The 18,180-nt window shown below is 42.5% G+C and overlaps 1 long non-coding RNA gene across 1 annotated transcript; it reads left to right on the top strand.

The window, feature by feature from the left end:
- The first annotated feature begins 395 nt into the window (after positions 1–395).
- On the top strand, positions 396–9,478 carry LOC142587099 (uncharacterized). Its single transcript, XR_012829358.1, has 4 exons — positions 396–524; positions 7,438–7,473; positions 9,215–9,333; positions 9,400–9,478. It is a non-coding gene; the product is annotated as an uncharacterized LOC142587099 (long non-coding RNA).
- The last annotated feature ends 8,702 nt before the right edge of the window (positions 9,479–18,180 follow it).

The raw sequence follows: 18,180 nt of genomic DNA, 5'->3' as shown, positions 1-18,180 counted from the left end.
TGAAACGAGCACGGTACCTCCCGCGAGCATATTACCGGAATAATTTTTCAAACAGACATGCAATGGGCACCGCTAGTTCTAGTGGGATATTTGCATTTTCCCATTCGCCCTCAGCGTCCTCTGTTACGAAAGCGCGTGGCTGCTGGTAGAGTCATGCCCCGCCTACAGCGCTTCCCTCTTACAGAATACTGGCCTTTTCTAGCTTAATTAAATTGACGGCGATATGGTAACGGTTTCACAAACACCACAGGCAGACTTAACCAGAAGGCACGGTAAACTGTGTATCTGCAAAAAAAATAATAATAATGGTTGCGGAATAACATCTTCCAGTCTTCTATTTCACAATCAGTATTATTTTTTTTTCAGTATTACCTAACCGCGAAGTAGAGGAGGAACGCAAAGTCGTCGTTCTCGCCCTTACCCCCGCCGAGTCTCAAGGAATTCCCGCGGACGGGCTGGGGGATGAATGGAGGTTGAGGCTAAAGCCTTCTCTCCCGTCATTTCTCAACAGGTGAAAATAAAAGGTATTTCTCGCTCTCTCTGGTTGTTAAATGAGGCTTCTTCTTAATTGTGCTCAAAATTCCATAACGTATCTCCAATGGAATGTATTGAAACAAATCTTTGTGCCATGCTCAGTGACTTGTGCACATGCTCAAAGAAGTTGCCATGGTGTACCACTATTTCTAGAATATCCTATTGACGTAGTCACACACGCGTGGAGAACTGACAAATAGTGAAATATTTTAAAGTTACCTACATAACAAGAGAACGCATTTGAAGTTGTACGCTCGGAGATAGAAATTATGTATTCTAAATTCACAACCTCTCGTGGAAGGGCGCGTGTGAACCTGTAATATATGTAGGGAATATGAGCAGGAAAGCTGTCGCTCGGTTTAGTGGTAGGGCAAAGACTGGAGCACCTATATTTATTTACCTTTGGCGAATTGCCGAAAACATGTTAGAACAAACGAAAAAGAAGCGAAAACTTTATTAGAGTTACACAAAGAAAAAATTCCGACAAATATCGTGTCTCTCCACGCCCATTGGCGTTTCAGAAATTCCCAGAATTGTCTAGTAATGCGTAAACATTGTTTAGCTCGGCCGTGACTTCGTTCTTGCTTAGTTTTGTTTCCTTACTTTTCCTACCTGATGGGCGTCCATCCATAGACTTGCTGGCGGCAAACAATGCTTATGCTGTGGTAGTGAATTGTCCGATTTTCTCGCCGTATTCAGCCTCTTCAGTGCAATCGTATTAATTGAGCGAGAACCCCGAGAACGAGCGGACCTCGACGGATCAAAACGGTCGCCAGGGAACACCGGCTGCCATAGCACGTGAGGCCTTCCGTGAGGGGAGAGTGCATCGTCGCGTTGATCATGCTAGGGGCCATGTCATGCTAATGAGCTCGCCAAAGAATGCTGACGCATTAAAATGACAGTAATAGATTTACTAGTAAAAGCAAAACTATAAACAAGAAATGCATCCCGAAGCGATAACGCAGATGGCTCCCATGACGTTGAAACGTTGTTTCTTAGAGAATGTAATATTTGTGTGCTAGTAGTGACGCACAATAAGTACTTTATATGCGCTGTCTAAAGCTCGGGATCAACGCAGTCACGTTTTGGAGTACACCAATGACTCACTATATCATAATTTCAGTAACGTTTGTGCTGAGCCTCATCGGTCTGTCTATGGGAGGCAGCAGTGGCAGCACGCCGAGTACGACAACGGTAAGGCCACCACAAATTGAAGAACCCGAGAATGCATGTGAAGAATAAGCAACAGGTTCCAAATCATTGAATTTTTTTATGATACTTAGTGTCAATGTGCATATTCTTAGTAGCAATGACAGTTATAATAGGAATGACTAACATCGGTTACCCCAGACCCTCCATTTAACTTGTGAATACGTGGCTAGTATCTCTTGCTTCTTTTCTGGCTACCTCCGTGAGTGATAGAAAAGGTTTATCTACATTGCATACTATATGCCGATTGCCTTCAGCAGTAATTATCAAAGATTTATTTTGATGACTTCGAGATACCCAGAAAATGCTATTTCACTCACTAATGTCACTGCTTCACTCTTCGTTGAAAATATTACTGCAAGCGTCTGAACTATTTTATTCACATGTGGGTAATCTGCGGCATTTTGAAATGGCCGCATTGATGTATAAATGAAGACAAACTTAAGCTATGGCTTATTAGTCATCATATGTCTGTAGAGAAACATGGCAATCTCTGTGGAAATTATATGTATTCCCATATAACTGTAAATACGCATACGTGTTTTGCTGACCTTCGATAAATGACTATTTAGCCTACTCGATTTAAAAACACAAGAGATGCGCCAATGTACGCAAGGAATCTACACTGTTATTATTCATCTTATCCGGGTGGATAGTTATTGGAAAATTTAGTACGCATAAAAGTAGGTTTTGTGCTTCTGAGTTGACCATTCCTTACATGCCATCTTTAACAGAACGCATTCGGTGATCATAAAAGCAGGGAATGGTAAAAGTGCGCCGGGGATCTTAACGTATCAACAGAACGTTTGTTTATGTCTTGTACGAATCATTCCTAGGTACATTCACATGTACGCAAAAGCCACATACAAAAGCTACCAGCACTTTGTGATGCTTTAAATAGGTCATGCAGCATTTTGTTTAAGAGGCCATCAGCTAAAATGCTAATAACAAAATAACCATTTTACTTATATGCCTCGGGAACGGAGGCCTACTATTGCACAACTTGTCAATTATGCCATCAACGCCTTCGAAACATTTGTATTATTTAAAAAAAAACTATTTGCACAGCGGAACTGTGCAAATATGTCTGGCTGCTGTGTGGCTTTATTTAAGCAAAACACATCTCTATGTATATTTATGGAGGAAATTTAGTCGGCCATTCAGCTATGCAAACATTTGGTTTTTATGACTTCAAGCATAAGAATTCCGAGCAGACTGCACCGCTGTGTACACTGAGTCTATGCCATTAGTCAGACTAGCGCGTTTGGGAAGTGCGAACATATCTTGTTATGGCGCCCGCTGCGCCTCATATCTGTGGTACAAAGAAAACCGATGCTATATCTGCCCTGAAGGTACACCCGTGAGCAAAAGTATACGGACCCAAGGGTCACCGAAAAAAGAGAATTTCCCTGTAATTAACAAGCATGAACTGAAACTGATGGGTGCATCAGAAAATTTGTAGTGGCAAATTTTGAACGCACTTTTTAGTATCAAGTTCCATTAACTGAGAGCAGAAAGGAGTTTTATTGAGTCATCCCTGAACCGTATACTTTCGCTCACGGATGTACATCACCGATGAGCATAATAAAAGTGAAGTGTCTAAGCCGACGTCAGAAAAACTGCGAGGAAGGGACAATTTTTACCTATCTGCATAAACTTCTGCGACGTTCTGGACTGTGAATTCGCGCAATATAGTGTCACCAAGTAATACCGGTGAAGAAGCCAACAAAACTGTGATTAACGAAACTAGCGTGTTATAGCTGGAACCATCTATAACATTCCAGAAACTTCCGATACATTCAGGTGCGTCCTGCGCTCTGCGATAGCCTTTGTTAGGAGGTGAAACATGGTCGCCCGATAAACAACTACACGTGTCAATATGTAATGTTTTCACCAATGCATAATTTAAGCAAAAAAAAATGATTACCACCTTTTGGATAAACTCTTTAGTAGTGCGAGAGCTTAAGGCTGCTAGGGAAAAAACTAAATTCAGTTGTTTAACAGTTCCGTATATACCGAAGTATGTCCACCCTAATGGGGATTTCTTTAGGAGTGAAAAGTACTGCTCTAGATACATGAACTCGTGATCCAGGTGAATTATGAAATTAGCATTGTGGGAGTTCTGACAAATCAGTAATGTAATTTAGTATGATAACAGTGCATATGCTTGTTTGGACATGCTGGCAGCATAAATATACAATAAATTTCTTGTGGAAGATGCTGCGACCTCATCCACTGATTGCAGCAATGAAGAAGGTGTGAAAACAATCTAAGCTCCTCTCAATGAAAAATGTATGAACGCGAAGCTCTCCCCCACTACAAACTGAATCAAAGTCCAAAGGCAACGGCGCCGCACCGAACCCAAGAAATGCCGAGCGACTCGAAGCTATGCATGCATGATTTGGTTGCTTGTTTAGGACTGTATATATTGAACGTTGAAGTTGAAGGAAGGCACATTTAGTTAAGTTGCATAGCCTTCTTTTTTAGATCATGCAGCCGTTGATTACACGCACACACTCTCACTTTCACGGACGACTCTCCACTTGCACAGTAATGCCTTGTGATCGCGGCTGTATACGGTCAGAGGCGTGAAGCGCGTAATGCAATGCAGATATGCACAGTTCGTCTGGGTAGCTTGGCGTTCAACCGTCTTTAAGAAAACGACTTTGATTTCTTTTTTCCAGGTACTGAGACGAGCCCGTTTTCACGCCCATTTGCTGTCTCGCATAAGCAGGCAAACTTAGTTAATCGCGACAGGGGTGGTAGCATGCTTAGCAGACGCAACTTGGGCTTACAGCGAACTTGTGCGCATGTGCTACTCTTGCTGAGCTCGTCACATTGCGCCGGTATCAAGCACAGACCGGCCGGCCAGTCGACGCTGGCGCGACACTGCGAATGTAAACTGTAGCGTTCTATACAGATGTGTCTTGGCTTTCCTGCAGTGTCTTTTTCGGCGCTTAAGGACAAGTCAGGGAGACATAGCAAGCTTCGCTTTAAAAACTAGGGAATGGTATCCCGGGCAACGTTTTACCAGCAGGCTACAAAGCAGCACATGCCGCGACTTTACCACTGAAAGAGTGCCACACCACATCGACCGTGATCCTATCCAAAATGTTGGTTTGCTTTGTGTAAATACTTTAATACTTAGGAAATAAGAGATCGAGGCTTCAAGCTAAAACAATAACTTCGTCAACTAATTGCTAGACTGCGTTAGAAACATCAGCGTACTCCCTGCACTTTCCAGGAGCCAAGTGTCTATCTGTGTTGGTATCCGTTTCCCGCCGATTTGGGTTACTGGATTCTTCGTAATTAAGTTGATACTACATCGGACTGCTGGTCCGAGGGAAGGGAATTCGAAGCCAACTGACCGAGGTGTACAGTTGTGAACAATTGTGGAAAATGTGTACGTACTTGCGCTGTTCAACAAGCCTCTTTGCAGCCGACATGAGTCACTGCAGATGCGGGACTGCGTAGGTACCGCTCTTGGAAGCAACACTTAAACGCCGACTTGGAGCACTGGCTATGTGCCACCACTTGGTCGGTAGTGGTCTTCAGTGAGCCTCTTTCATGCTAACTGGCGTCGCCGGACATGCGCCAATGACGGTGCGCAACTCTCAACGGACGTCTGTATGCCGACTTGGGTAACTAGATGTATGCCACTCTATTTTCTAGTTAGTCCGGGCGTGAGCAGAAGCAGAAGCGAGGGAGGTACCCCCTACACTATAGCTTATATTTCTGCTCGCGTATGTGTTTCGATATGATTTGATTTCTTGACTAATTTTATTATAAATATGAAGAGCAGCAGGATATACTTATGGCACAGTGTGATAAAAAGGACATGAAAGGCCTGAAATAAGCGGTCCCCCTACCAAAGGATTTGGAGAACAAGCGCGCGAAGCTCTTTTTTGTAATGAAAATAACCTGGCTGAATCAGTTTTGTTCCATGTGCCCCAGATTAAATTGGATTAGAGCAAAAGACAACCGCTTTTCTAATCTGCATCGGCGACAAGTGCCTGATGCAATGAATTACACCAATAGATCGAGCTATATGTAAGGGGCCGCGAATTATGTGGTCACCCCAACCTATCTCATTATGTAAAAATGCAACTAAGAATTTAGTACAAGAGTTTAGGACATACGGTATTCGGACGCTGCCGTGTGCAAAGGCATAGACGCCCACACCGTCTGCTTCGTGGACTACGCCCTCCTTGAGATTGTCGCTGCAACGCACGGCACCTTGACGCTACATGGGGGGAAGTGGCGGCCATAGCCATAGCAATTTTGCCGGGCCCCCTAAAAACACACGCCACGATAGGCACGGCTCGTGCGAAGCTTTCGGTAACTGCTCTGCTGCCAACTACGCTGCCAGTAAAATGGCGATCTCTGTATTTAAGAGCACGGCGCTTCCTCATACAGCCACAATTTTATCGACACCCGGGCACGACTCTGTCGCTGGCAACCTGAGGGCAAACTCCTCTGCTCGAGCTCGCAATGAGCTACCCTCGTAGCAAGACAACCGTAACAGGGAAAGAGAGCAACCGATTCCAAAACAATTTCGCGCCATGATACAAAACTACAAACTACACCACAGGAAGTATCCCCTACCCCTCAAATTTCTCGCGTGCGCCAGAGCAGTTAATGAAGGTAGCCGCAGACAAACACCTTTCCCCGCTGCATCATATACCACTTCGCGCACCCCACGATACCCGCTACAGTGCCCAGATTGCCATGCTCTGGCCATGCTGTACCACGCCAGTAGGGGCGTGCCAGCTCATGAACGCCAACTCCACAATCCCACGCCCCATCACACGACAGCGGAAAGGCTCTCTGTCTAGCGCCAACACCTTGGACCAGTTCGATTGTGTCGTGAGAGCGCAACGGGAAGCCATGGCTCAAGGGGTCCTGGACTAAGGACTCCACCCACACTCAGGGATCGTCGAAAGATCCTGCAGTTTCTCTTTAATTTAATAAATGTTTTCTCTCGCTCACCTTCACCGATTTTTCTCAAATAATCTTGCCTAATATGCGGCTCTTAGAATGGAAGATATTGAAGCCTACTTAAGAACAAATTACCGGGATGTTTGAATGTTGGGGACAGCGCATAGAGATAGTCAAGCTAATTTCTATGAATAATAAGATATCGGACTTCTTTGCAACCAAGCATGCAGATGTGATGAATTACTTAGTAAAAGTGGCACGTATGCAGGAACTTTAAATAAGTCCTACACGATACACTGAAAGAAAATATCCACTAGCTAAAGAAGAAACCTACGTACAACATACAACTCATTACTGCGTAAATTAGAAAAACGTTTATTCCACAATACATATAAATGTGAACCTTCATTTCATTTTACGGAAGACTAATAGGCGTGAGTTGAAGGGGGGAGGCGTACTCGATAGTATGTACTGCAGATGCAAAAAAAAAACATTAAAAAGGCAGTGCTACTGGAATTTTCTTCTTCAGGCTATGTTAAGCCAACAAACACCGACAAAGAAGAATGCGGAGAGAGGTCCAAATAATGTTACCAAGTTTTGGGTATATATGGCTTTTAAAATGTGTACTTCAAGCCACGTTGTCAATTGTCCAGCCAAGTTGTTCGCAAATATAGTCACTAAATTTCCTCTAATAGGTTTGGTGGATGAATGTATTATTTTCTAAGTCTTGTCTCTTGTGATTCTTCTTGACTGCAGAAAAAACCGATACCAGAGCTCCCTGATATCAAGCTGGTGAGTCAATGGCAAGCAACACATTTTGAGTTGTCAGCTGATAGGTTCAGCGGAAGTAGAGATGATTTTGCATTATGTGCTCGCTTACAGCCCAATGACAGACAACCTGGAAATCAACAGAAAGCAGCAAGTAATGTATACTACCACTAATGCCGCTCAACTATTTCGTTTCCTTAATCGGCTCAAACACGCGTGTTCTTGGCGTTCTTTCTTCCTAATACCATCTGTCAAGCCCGTATGGACTGCATGTAAGGTGTTTATTAACTGATATTATTATCCCTTCACTGCATATGAACATTCTGATGGGTGAAGTAGAAAATTTGGTACCACAGAAATGCAGCTGGATGAAGCGTTGTAATTCGTTCATAGGATGTCTGCGATGAAATTTTTACAGCTCTATATCGCAAAGGCAGTCTTCAAATTATGATGGCAATCAGCGCTGTGGCTTTCTTTCGCGTTAGTGAGCTATCTTGTTCGAGTGCTTATGTTGTCTAGAACATTACCTACTGTTACGATGAAAGTAATGTCGTGTTGATAAAAAAGCCTTTGTGTCACAATTTATACTATTGAGAAGTTTCAGCGCTTGTCTTGCCAACCTATGTTAAACACAACACTAGAAATTTCATATTTCATGGACAAAATGCTAGAAAGCAAGGATAGATTATAACGCAGTTTATTTACGTGTGTGTTAATAAAACTTGCGACATGCTTCCCACGAATTGTAAGGCCACTAAATAATGCAATTTAAGGCCACTAAATAATGCAAATAGATGACCTATTGCATAAAAGACTGCTATTTTCGAATAATTCCGTGTAGCAGGTCATAATTGAAACGCCATTAACAAGAACAGCGATGTTAATGTAATGTTCTAACACACATAATATGCTTTCGTCATTGCATAGTGGCGAATAGGAGCCAACTACGGGGCTTTGTTCTAAGTCTTCTGTTCAATGAAGGTTGATAAATATTGCAAGATCAAAACTGCATTAAGATAAAAACTTGCATGCAAGCTTGCGTATCTAATATTTTGAAGGTGCAGAGGCATGACCAGGTAAGTTCATAGAATACACAGTGTTCTCAATTCCCGGTATTTAGGATCCCCTGCTATGACACGCTTTGATAACTTTATACTGCTTGCTCATTATGATTACCACACTCAGAGCAACTCTTCATTTGTCTAGGAGGGCAGCAGGGTAAGGGGACTTTCTCCCTAACATAAGATAGCAACGCCACCTCGAGTTCCTTTTCTGACATGCGTTGCGTTGTGAATAAATATTTCCTTTAGGGGGATATCATTAAGATATGCTGGGATAAAATGTATTGCAATGATGGCTTCTATTCATCAACAGCTATGAGAATGCAAGCAACATATGCTTTCTTGGCCACTGTTATAGACACTGTTTTTTAGCCGACATTTCAGTTACTTGTTAGTGCCTGTGCATGCCTTCCTAAATGGGTCAATTTTTAGGCTATCCCCGCCATGTTTAGTAGTTCGGCGGGATAAGGCGCACAATACAATAAGGTTCGCTTTTCTGTCATATACTAATTTAAATGCACATATGTGTAAAATTATATAGCAAAAAAAGGCCTGGAAAATGTAGGTAAATTGTGTTTACATTTTTGGGAGGTTTACACCATGTGCCGATTAAATCGAATAGCAATATCACGGGGGCTCTATTGAAGTGAGTGTTATTTCGTCCTTTGGAACATCGTATCATCTACGCCTCCTTTTGTTTACAGTTGTACGAGGAGCACATAACGGTATATACTTTAGAAACTACGTCTACTGATACGGAAGAAAGGTGTTATTTTGACTCCGGTACAGAAATTAAAGAAGGCAATTGTACCTTTCAGAGAGGGTAAGCCTTTTTCACATTGTAAAGTTATGTTTTGGGTATTAACAAATCACGTTTTTCTTATTTCAGGCAAAAATACAACTGCAATGCAACGTTTATCCGCGAGGACGGTAAAAAATATGACGCAATGAATGTCACTTGCAGAGGTAAGTGGTCGGTGGCAAATATTATTACTGCATGGCAACAAACGCTGTATATGAATAGGAGAGAAAATAATAATTTTAATTATATAACCAACGTAACTAAAAGATGCTCATGGCGTCGCTAAGGTTGCAAAAGGAGGTTGCATGTTCTAATTCATGTAGACACTGTGGGGACCTATAATGCACCTTGCATGTTCGCCTTACATTCTAGTGAAAGTACATCATTTGAATAATTGCGGGACTAAGAAAATAAGCCTGAAATCTCTTGTGCTAATTACAGTTTAGAAAGACGGCGTCGTGCAAATGAAGAGTATAATACACAACCTGTAAATGTTTTTGCGTAATTGCTCAAAACAGGACACCCCTGCGATAAACTTCAACTGAAATGTTTATGTTTGTGATGATATGCCGTCGTCGTGTACATTGACTGCTATTTGTCGTGATACGTTACGCATCTTCCCATTTTATTAAAAAATGTTACATACTACTGAGCTACACTAAACAATTTCGAATCGGTGTATTAAAAGCATTATGAAATATTAAAACTGAAACATTTAAAATACGCATAAGCACAGTGCTTAATGAAAGCAAAAATGTTCAATTTGAATGCCTCTGATGCGTAAACTATGTTACATAGGGGACCTACATTTCGTGCATATACAGTTTGCTTGGTGCTATCATTAATGACAGGTATATTTTTTCTAAATGTTGTATATAAGTGCGTATTGTTCTCGAATATGAACTCAAGAAACAAGCATGCCGCACTGCATAGTTACTACAATGTATACGTACTTTTCTAAACTTAGCTCGCTGTGGAATTGCTTGCCGGCACGTGTATCGCCATTTTGCCTAATGGCGTCATTTGAGTCTACGTTGAAAAAAATGCAATGCACACATAATTGTGAGACTTGAGGCGGAATGAAGAAAAGCGCCATCACGAGGCTTGTTGCGGTGTTTGATCTTGCGTGTAAGAGCCTCTGTGCTCGTTTATTGTATTTGAATAAAAAATAAATGCATACCACGCTGTTCTTCAACTGGGCTGTAAGCGATCGCTCATTCACCACTCCGCGTTACACCAGTCGTTCCCAGTTGTGTCTAATCCTGAGCGCGCCGGCGTAAAATCTCATCACATTGCAAATGTTTCTCCGGGTCCCTGTTTCATTTATTTTTTTCAAAAATTGGTAAATGTTCAACTTTGTAGTTTTACTTGTGACGTCAATACCGGTATTGATAGCTGCTTTGGTTTCTCTGCGTGTAATGGTTTTTACGCTCTTAACGGTCAGGTCTCTTTAGTTTTGTTGTCTGAAAAGAGCGGAAATGTTTATTTTCGTAGTGTGAGTTTTCATATGCTATACATATTTATATATGTTATCTTCGGTGTATACCCTCAACATTCCAGAACTTCAGATTTGTGCCAATCGAACACAATGGAATTTCTTATAGCCCTGTGAATATATATATATATATATATATATATATATATATATATATATATATATATATATATATATATATATATATATATTATTCCGGCTCGAAGTGGCGTTTGTGCCAGGAATCCGCCAAGCGAATGGGTGATACGCTTGGTTGAGGGACTGAAGAAAAAGGGTTTATTTTCAATTAGCTCACTGGCTACACGCATGGAAGCCTTCTCCATGCAGTAGCATGTTACACGTCTGTGTTCGCAATAGGACACATCCGCCTCTCTGCACGACATGTCTCCGTTTTTTTACGTCGCCTTCCCTAGGCAACTAGATTAGGGAATCGCACAACTTTGTCACGGGCAATTACAATCGTCGAATCGGTCGGAATATGCTGCCCAGGATTTAACACCTTTCCACCGAACTTCGTCTCCGACGGTATGAAATATGTGGCCAAATCGCAGCTTGGAAATCCAAGACCGGCGCTGTTATTTGGTAGCCGTCGACTTAGGCTTCTTTCATTCATCAATTAAGCTTGTGAGTATCAGCTAGAGGGGCTTTTCTGAACACGTCAGTGGTCGGTGTCAACAGGGCGTTGGCTTCTCGATAGGCGCTGATCGACGCGCGGGATTGGCTCGTTGCAAACGTCTAATGAATGCCCTCGGCCGTGTTGAGACATAACCCCACACGCACACACACACACGCACACGCACACAAACACACACACAGACACACAAACACACACACACACACACACACACAAACGCGCGCGCGCGCATATATCTATATATATATATATAGTTACATCATTATCGTAATTAGATATTGTCAAAACCACAATTATGAGACACCGCAGTGGCGGACTCCGGATCACTTTGACCACTTGCAGGAATCTTTAAATCAACATCGGCGTATAATTTCACTAGTTTTCAGCTACTCAATCATGTTGGCGCTTTCTATCCAAATAGCTCGGGTTTTTTGGGGGCACTGGCTGACATTTCTTAATTTATTCTTTTTCTCTTCACTCCTTGTGCAATTTCAATATTTTCACCATTAGGAACAAGTCTACCTGCGACAACTAGGTACACGCTTGAGGAAATCCTCTTTCAAGCCTACAATGCTAACAGTCATCTTAGTACGTGTGCTGTGCTCCTCGTTACCAACTTGAATGGTAAGTGTATTGGAGCTTTCACATTGTAGATTTGTGAAGTTAGATAACTATAGTAAATTAGTAAATTGGACTAAGATGAATATTCGTTAAGGTGGAATACTAGCAAGGCATATAATACAGACATGTTCCTTGAATAGCTCTAACGAGCTTGGGAAGCGAGGCAGCTGAGAACTTAGCGCGAATATAATTCTTTGGGAATTTCACCCAGTTCTTCATATGTCTGCCTGTCGTTATCTACTTTCGTGCTAGCCTCGGTGAATAGGTACTAAAATGTTTTACAGGGAATAGTATCTGGCTGCGGCATTGAGAGATCCCAGTTTTATACCAAACATCTGACCAACATGCGTACCATGTTAGTGACCAACATGGTACGCATGTACCTTGTTGGGGTATGTTAACCAACAAGGGTATGTTACACTGGATGTCTGCGGCTCCTCAATGGCATTCTATCAAGCCGCATGTGGTGAGAGGTATATATGCTACTGCCTATGTGCCGCTGGGCTAGTTGTACTGGGAACATGTCACTGTTCACAGAACCTTTTTACCACCAACATCGGTAAATGTGCACGTGCCGTTGGACATGTGGCGGCTCTTCAATGAAAAACAGAAACCACCTAATTTCTTTTCCTTTACATGGCTGAACCTAACCATATTTATTCGGACAACCTTGTGGAAAAGGCGGTATGTGAAGACTCGGTGGTGGCGCCCCTACATGCTACAGCTTGTCAACAGATAGGCGCAGTAGAGGAACTTCAATCTTCTTTTTCTAGGAAAATGATTTTGGCTCCAGATTTTGTGGCTACGAGAATCCCGGGACTATGATGCAATAACCGACCTGGTAAGAACGCCATTTCGCGAACAACGAAGATTCATCAAATTCATCACGAGAGACGGGCGCAGCTAGTGCTACACGTGCATCGGCGGAAGGATGCGAGCCAACCTATGGAACCGAAGCAGTGCAAACCACCGGTGCTTCGAGTAGTGCATGACGGACTGAAGAATTCCAACGATGGACTGCGGGTGCTAAGTGAACCGATGGAAGAATACCTCACGGATCAGCGTTCATGCGAACACTGCATCTCGGTGGCGGATCTTTAATACAACGGTTTGTTGTTTCCTGTCACCACAGTAGAAGCGTTCCAGCCTAAAGCTATCTCGGACTGATACCTTATGACACGCAAAGACACCTCAGCTTCAGGCACTGTATTAAATCGGCGTGCCGTCGGCGAGACCTTAAGGTAAGTTCCTATAGCCTCCAGGCTTCGAAACCTTGCATTAGTTCATTCCACTGAACGCGAGCAACAATCAATCGCAGTCATGCGGGACAATTTCAAGCATGCCATCCTCGTAAACACCACTTCCACAAACATTGAGTTGTTCCACTATTAGAAAACACTTTTGGCTGTACCAGGGGCCACAGAAACGAGGAAATTCAAGTTTCGGATACCTCGTATAACAATTCCTTATACATTTTAAGGAACGTAATACATACCGTACACCAAATGTGCACGGTCGTGGTAAAGGACACTTGGCTGCATGATTAGGCTAGAGGAATGCTTCAGTCCCCACTAAGATTGGCTGAGCCTTTCGAGGATTTGTACCAGCTTTAGTGCCTGTGGTGTCATGGCTTATACGAGACTTGAGGATCAATGCGTTAAATTGGCCTTCAGCTGTTGATTTCGAAGATTAGATTAGGTCCGGCCAAGGCCGACCACGTCACCACACCAGGGATTGGTAGCCGGGCTTCTAGCTTCTAGAGTAACGAAGTTATTCAAGGAAGCTGAAGCATCTTAACACTTGCAAACAGAAGCGCTGAACCATTATGCCTTTCTGTAAGAAAGCTCTACCGAGAAATAGAAGTAGTTGGTTTCCAACAGAAGTGTGAAATGCCCCTTGTATCACGTTCATAAAACTGGCGTCACCACATAGGAACACAAAACCTGGCAAATCTGTCGACCCGTGGAATTTCGATTAAAAATGAGCGGTAGTGTCCGCCTAAGCGGAAATAACCCGAGTGGGTTCTTCTTTATTGGTATTGGTAGCCACATGAGGCTAACATTTCAAGCTATGGAGCGACAGACGAACAACTTCCGTCCAAACTAGAGACAAGCGCATGCTTTACAGCACAGAAAATTTAGTTCCCGGCTAGGCATCGCAAAAGTGACCTCATAATTCAAACAATTTTTAAACAACGGTCGATTGCCAACCTCACATGGGAACGCGCACTAAAAGTTATTCAACTTCAACAAGCTGACAACGTGTTTTTCAAGCAAATACACACGTATACCTACGACAAAGACATAGCCCAACTTAAAATTGGACCATCCGTCAACAAGATGTCATCACTAAGGAAACTGCACTTCTCGTTCAACGAAAAGGGTGACATGGGAATAGGACCTTACTTTCAGAATTCTAACATCACATACAATGAGAAAATGCCTGTTTTACTGTCACGTGTCAGCCCGGTTGCGTGCCCCATCATTCTAATAGCGCGTCGAGTGATTCTCCACGGCGGTGTCGGGGACATCTTAACCGAACTTCGTGCCATGTTTTGAGTACCAAGGGCACAGCAAGCAGTGCATTAGTGCTAAGAAATTGTGTGGTTGTGCATGGTTCAGCCTGGTGGCTGCTGCTACGCAGGCAGCGGTAGATCTCAGGAATCCTGAGGGCAAGTCCGATTCTTTGGAAGTTGCGGGCAGTCACTTTGCCCGGTCAGTTTCTTACTAAACACTGCAGTATTATAAACTGTAGGCTGTTGTGTGCAGTGGTTAGAGCTATTCTCCTAAAAGGTGTGGCTGGCATTACATTCAATGATTTCCATTGTGGTCTTTAGGCGATTCTGTGGAAGACGTGGAACACCAGAATTCGTACAGTCACGATACGCTATAAAATTTAAGGAAGCTGCACGTGAGCTAGCTTCCATGCTTCAGTGCTTAAGAATGACCGAGTGAGCCAGTATTACTCGAGACACGGCAAAATTTCGAAAGTTATTGCCGAGGGAGCTTCTTGTTGTGGTGCTTTTGGCAGCCGCTATATAAGATTGTGAAGACGTATTTTTGCAAATAATTGGAAAAACCGTCTTAAACTTTCAGCATCTGAGCGCCTTTCTTACTTAAAGGGGAGCGCAATACTGGCGGACAACATTCTGTGGCTATGAAGGGAAAGTTACGGAGGCAAATCGCGTACAATTTAGAGCACTATTGAAAAGAGTCCCGTGTTTTCAACTCGTTAGTTTAAGCTGGAAAAGAGAAAAGATAAGCACCTTACTACCAATAATTTAGTGGGACAAAGCACGCCACTTAATGTAAGTTTACGTATATAGCGGCTTTTTCCTTCCGCGTCTGGACAAACTCGAAACCGTTGCACGGGGAAGCTGCGTCGATTCACCGTCTGTTCCGAGCAACCCAACCCAACTATCTTTCTAAAGATCCCGGCATTCTCACACCGTCTTAATTTTTGTGGGGCTGTCGTATCCTCTCTGCTACAGAAGTGGTAGGTCTGGTAGGTGGTGGTTCGTATATTAACACAGCAGAATATACACGGAACTGCTCAGTTTGTGGGTACAAAGGTAGCTTATAACCTAATTATTGCGGAAACGATGGCGTGGTGAATATCTTCCGAAAATTATAAGCATTCACTCACGAGAAGTATACAAAATCTTAGATTAAGCAAACGTGGCGTTGCGGTTATTGTAGAGGACAACGCTGCAAAAGTGATGTGGGAAACTGGTCTTATGAGCAAGCGCATCGAATGTAAAGATGGCATCGCACGTGCAGGTAAAGTTAGCCTACCTACCGGCTTAGAGCTATTCCGCCCTTTGGCGTGATTGTACCCTTTGAAAGGGTCCATCTCTGACCTCGGAGCATCAAAGCATACAAATGAGTAGTGCGACCAAAGCATAAAATAAATAATGAAAGAATGGGTCAGGAAAATTCAACTACGTATTTTTCTTTTGCCGGTGGGTCCAGCAGCGCTTATTTCAACTACTTCATTGAAGTAAGGCCAGCTGCTGCCTGCTATTCACGAAATTTGTTAAAACAACCGAGTGGAGAATCAAAGAAAGGGGCATATGAAAATTGCCTTTCTTGTTTTCATTCAGATAATGCAATGCCCGGCAAGCAATACTTTATGGATAAATAAATTGTGCATAAAATTTACGCCGCTACGCGTGTCTCCGCTTATCGTATAAAACAAAATTGTTTGCAAAGTAAGAAAAGGGACTAAATACAGCACTCAGATCTTTCACACCTCTAGAGCACACATGTATCTTTACATACAAACTTCGAGTTTTTCCCGCTCTTCGTACAAAGTACTCAAACACTTGGGCGATATCCAACTAATCGCTCACGCGTTAGAAGATATTCACTATTACAAGATTACATGAGTGCAAATGCTCTGTAAATGTACAGAAACTGCAATGGCTTACAAAAATTGCAGTCCACACTTTTTACACTTTATGTAGTGCCAATCGATCAGTAGTTTAAAGCTCTTATAGTAAACTTGTAATAGCTTTTGCTATATTCAAACACAAACCATGGCTCCTCAAAACAACTTAATTCCCACCTTGAGGTGCGAATTTCCTTAAGGTATTTCAGCTTTGGGCTCACGCTGACCAAGTATGCCAAACGAACACTTGAGCATTCTGGAAAATAATATGGCGTAATGTGAATTGTTTAAATTACAATACTGACTCACAAATATAATTTGTCACGTGTACTGACAAGCAATATCTAGTTTAGTTTTTAATATGTATATACTTAATTTTTAAACTTTTCTTGATCGGATACAAATTATACAGTGTTTTAAATAAAAGCAGATTGCCACTATCAACTCGTAGCATTTAGAGCCCTGTTTTCGCTAAACCGGTAATGTGCGTAATTTTGTTTCCAGGTACATCCAGGAATTACCAAAAGATTTCGTTCCGCTTAGCGTATTCAGTTATGGACGAGACCACTTCGCTTTGCTTGAATAAAATAGAAACGTGGAGCAAGGTTGCAAAGATGACAATAACAAAATGTTTGCAGTGGGACTCGACATAACCAATTCATAAATCAACATTTCTCAACAGTTGAAAACCGCAATCTCTTGCATGGTTGGATAAAATAAACAGAACTCCAATGACTATTATGCTATAGGCTCCTCTCTCTGCAAAGCTTTTTGCCGTGCTTGTCCTTGCCGGTTTCATTAAATATTGAAAATTACTTACCCACGATTGATGACTCCGAAAGATATATGTCACTAATTTCGGAACATGTTAATCAGCAAGAAAAAAGTTTGCATGCTCTTTTGTTGAAATGAAAGCGTCTTTAAATTCAGCAAAGAAGTCATTTCGGCTCACATGTACTCAAATAGTATCATTCACGCAGAAAAAAAACACAATCGCTTCAGAACCTATCACTCCCAGGGAAATACCCCATTGTTATTCCAAATCTTCTATAGACAACCTTCTAATATATACTTAACATTCTAGGGCATCATTTAGGTTTTTATACCGGCAGTTCGAAGCAAAAATGTTGCGCTTACAGTACACAACGGTAGTTGAAATTGGCACTTTGTCCGATTGTGTTCATCGCTTCTTTGATTTTAAGGTTACAGTCATTAGCAGAAGAGGTCACGCTGTAATCCAATCAATTACACTCGTCGCATGTTTTATCCTCCTCTCGTTTAGTTTTTCTCTTCCCCAGTAGGGAGGGAACGTGGAAGTCATAACTCTTCACCATACGTGGAACTCTTGCCGGGCGTTCTTTGGATGTCTATACAGATATATCTTCGTTATTTAGGAGTTAAAACATTAAACTCCTTCTATGAACAGAGTGCACTGTTGATGTAGAAAAAAAAGAATATACTTGCACAGGCCATGGCTGCACGATGAGAAGAAGAATTAGGAAATGCAAGAGAGAATTACTCGCTGCCCGGCTTCTCGCGTCGGCTCATTGGTTTTTATATTTAAGTTGGGCAATACCCCGTGCGGAACGGTTCATGTTTTCGTGGTTATCTTAGAAACATCTACTCTAGACCACTTCGCCTTGCGGATGGCGACTATCTTCGACACACGGACGAGCGCTTCGCCGGGCCTTTGGCCTGGAAGCCGTACATCAGCTTGCTCGCTGCAGAA

Source organism: Dermacentor variabilis, chromosome 7 (genome assembly GCF_050947875.1).
Source record: "Dermacentor variabilis isolate Ectoservices chromosome 7, ASM5094787v1, whole genome shotgun sequence".
NCBI classification, from domain to species: Eukaryota; Metazoa; Arthropoda; class Arachnida; order Ixodida; family Ixodidae; genus Dermacentor; species Dermacentor variabilis.
The sequence above is the reverse complement of the archived record's forward strand: the minus strand, read 5'-3'. Positions and strand labels throughout refer to the sequence as shown.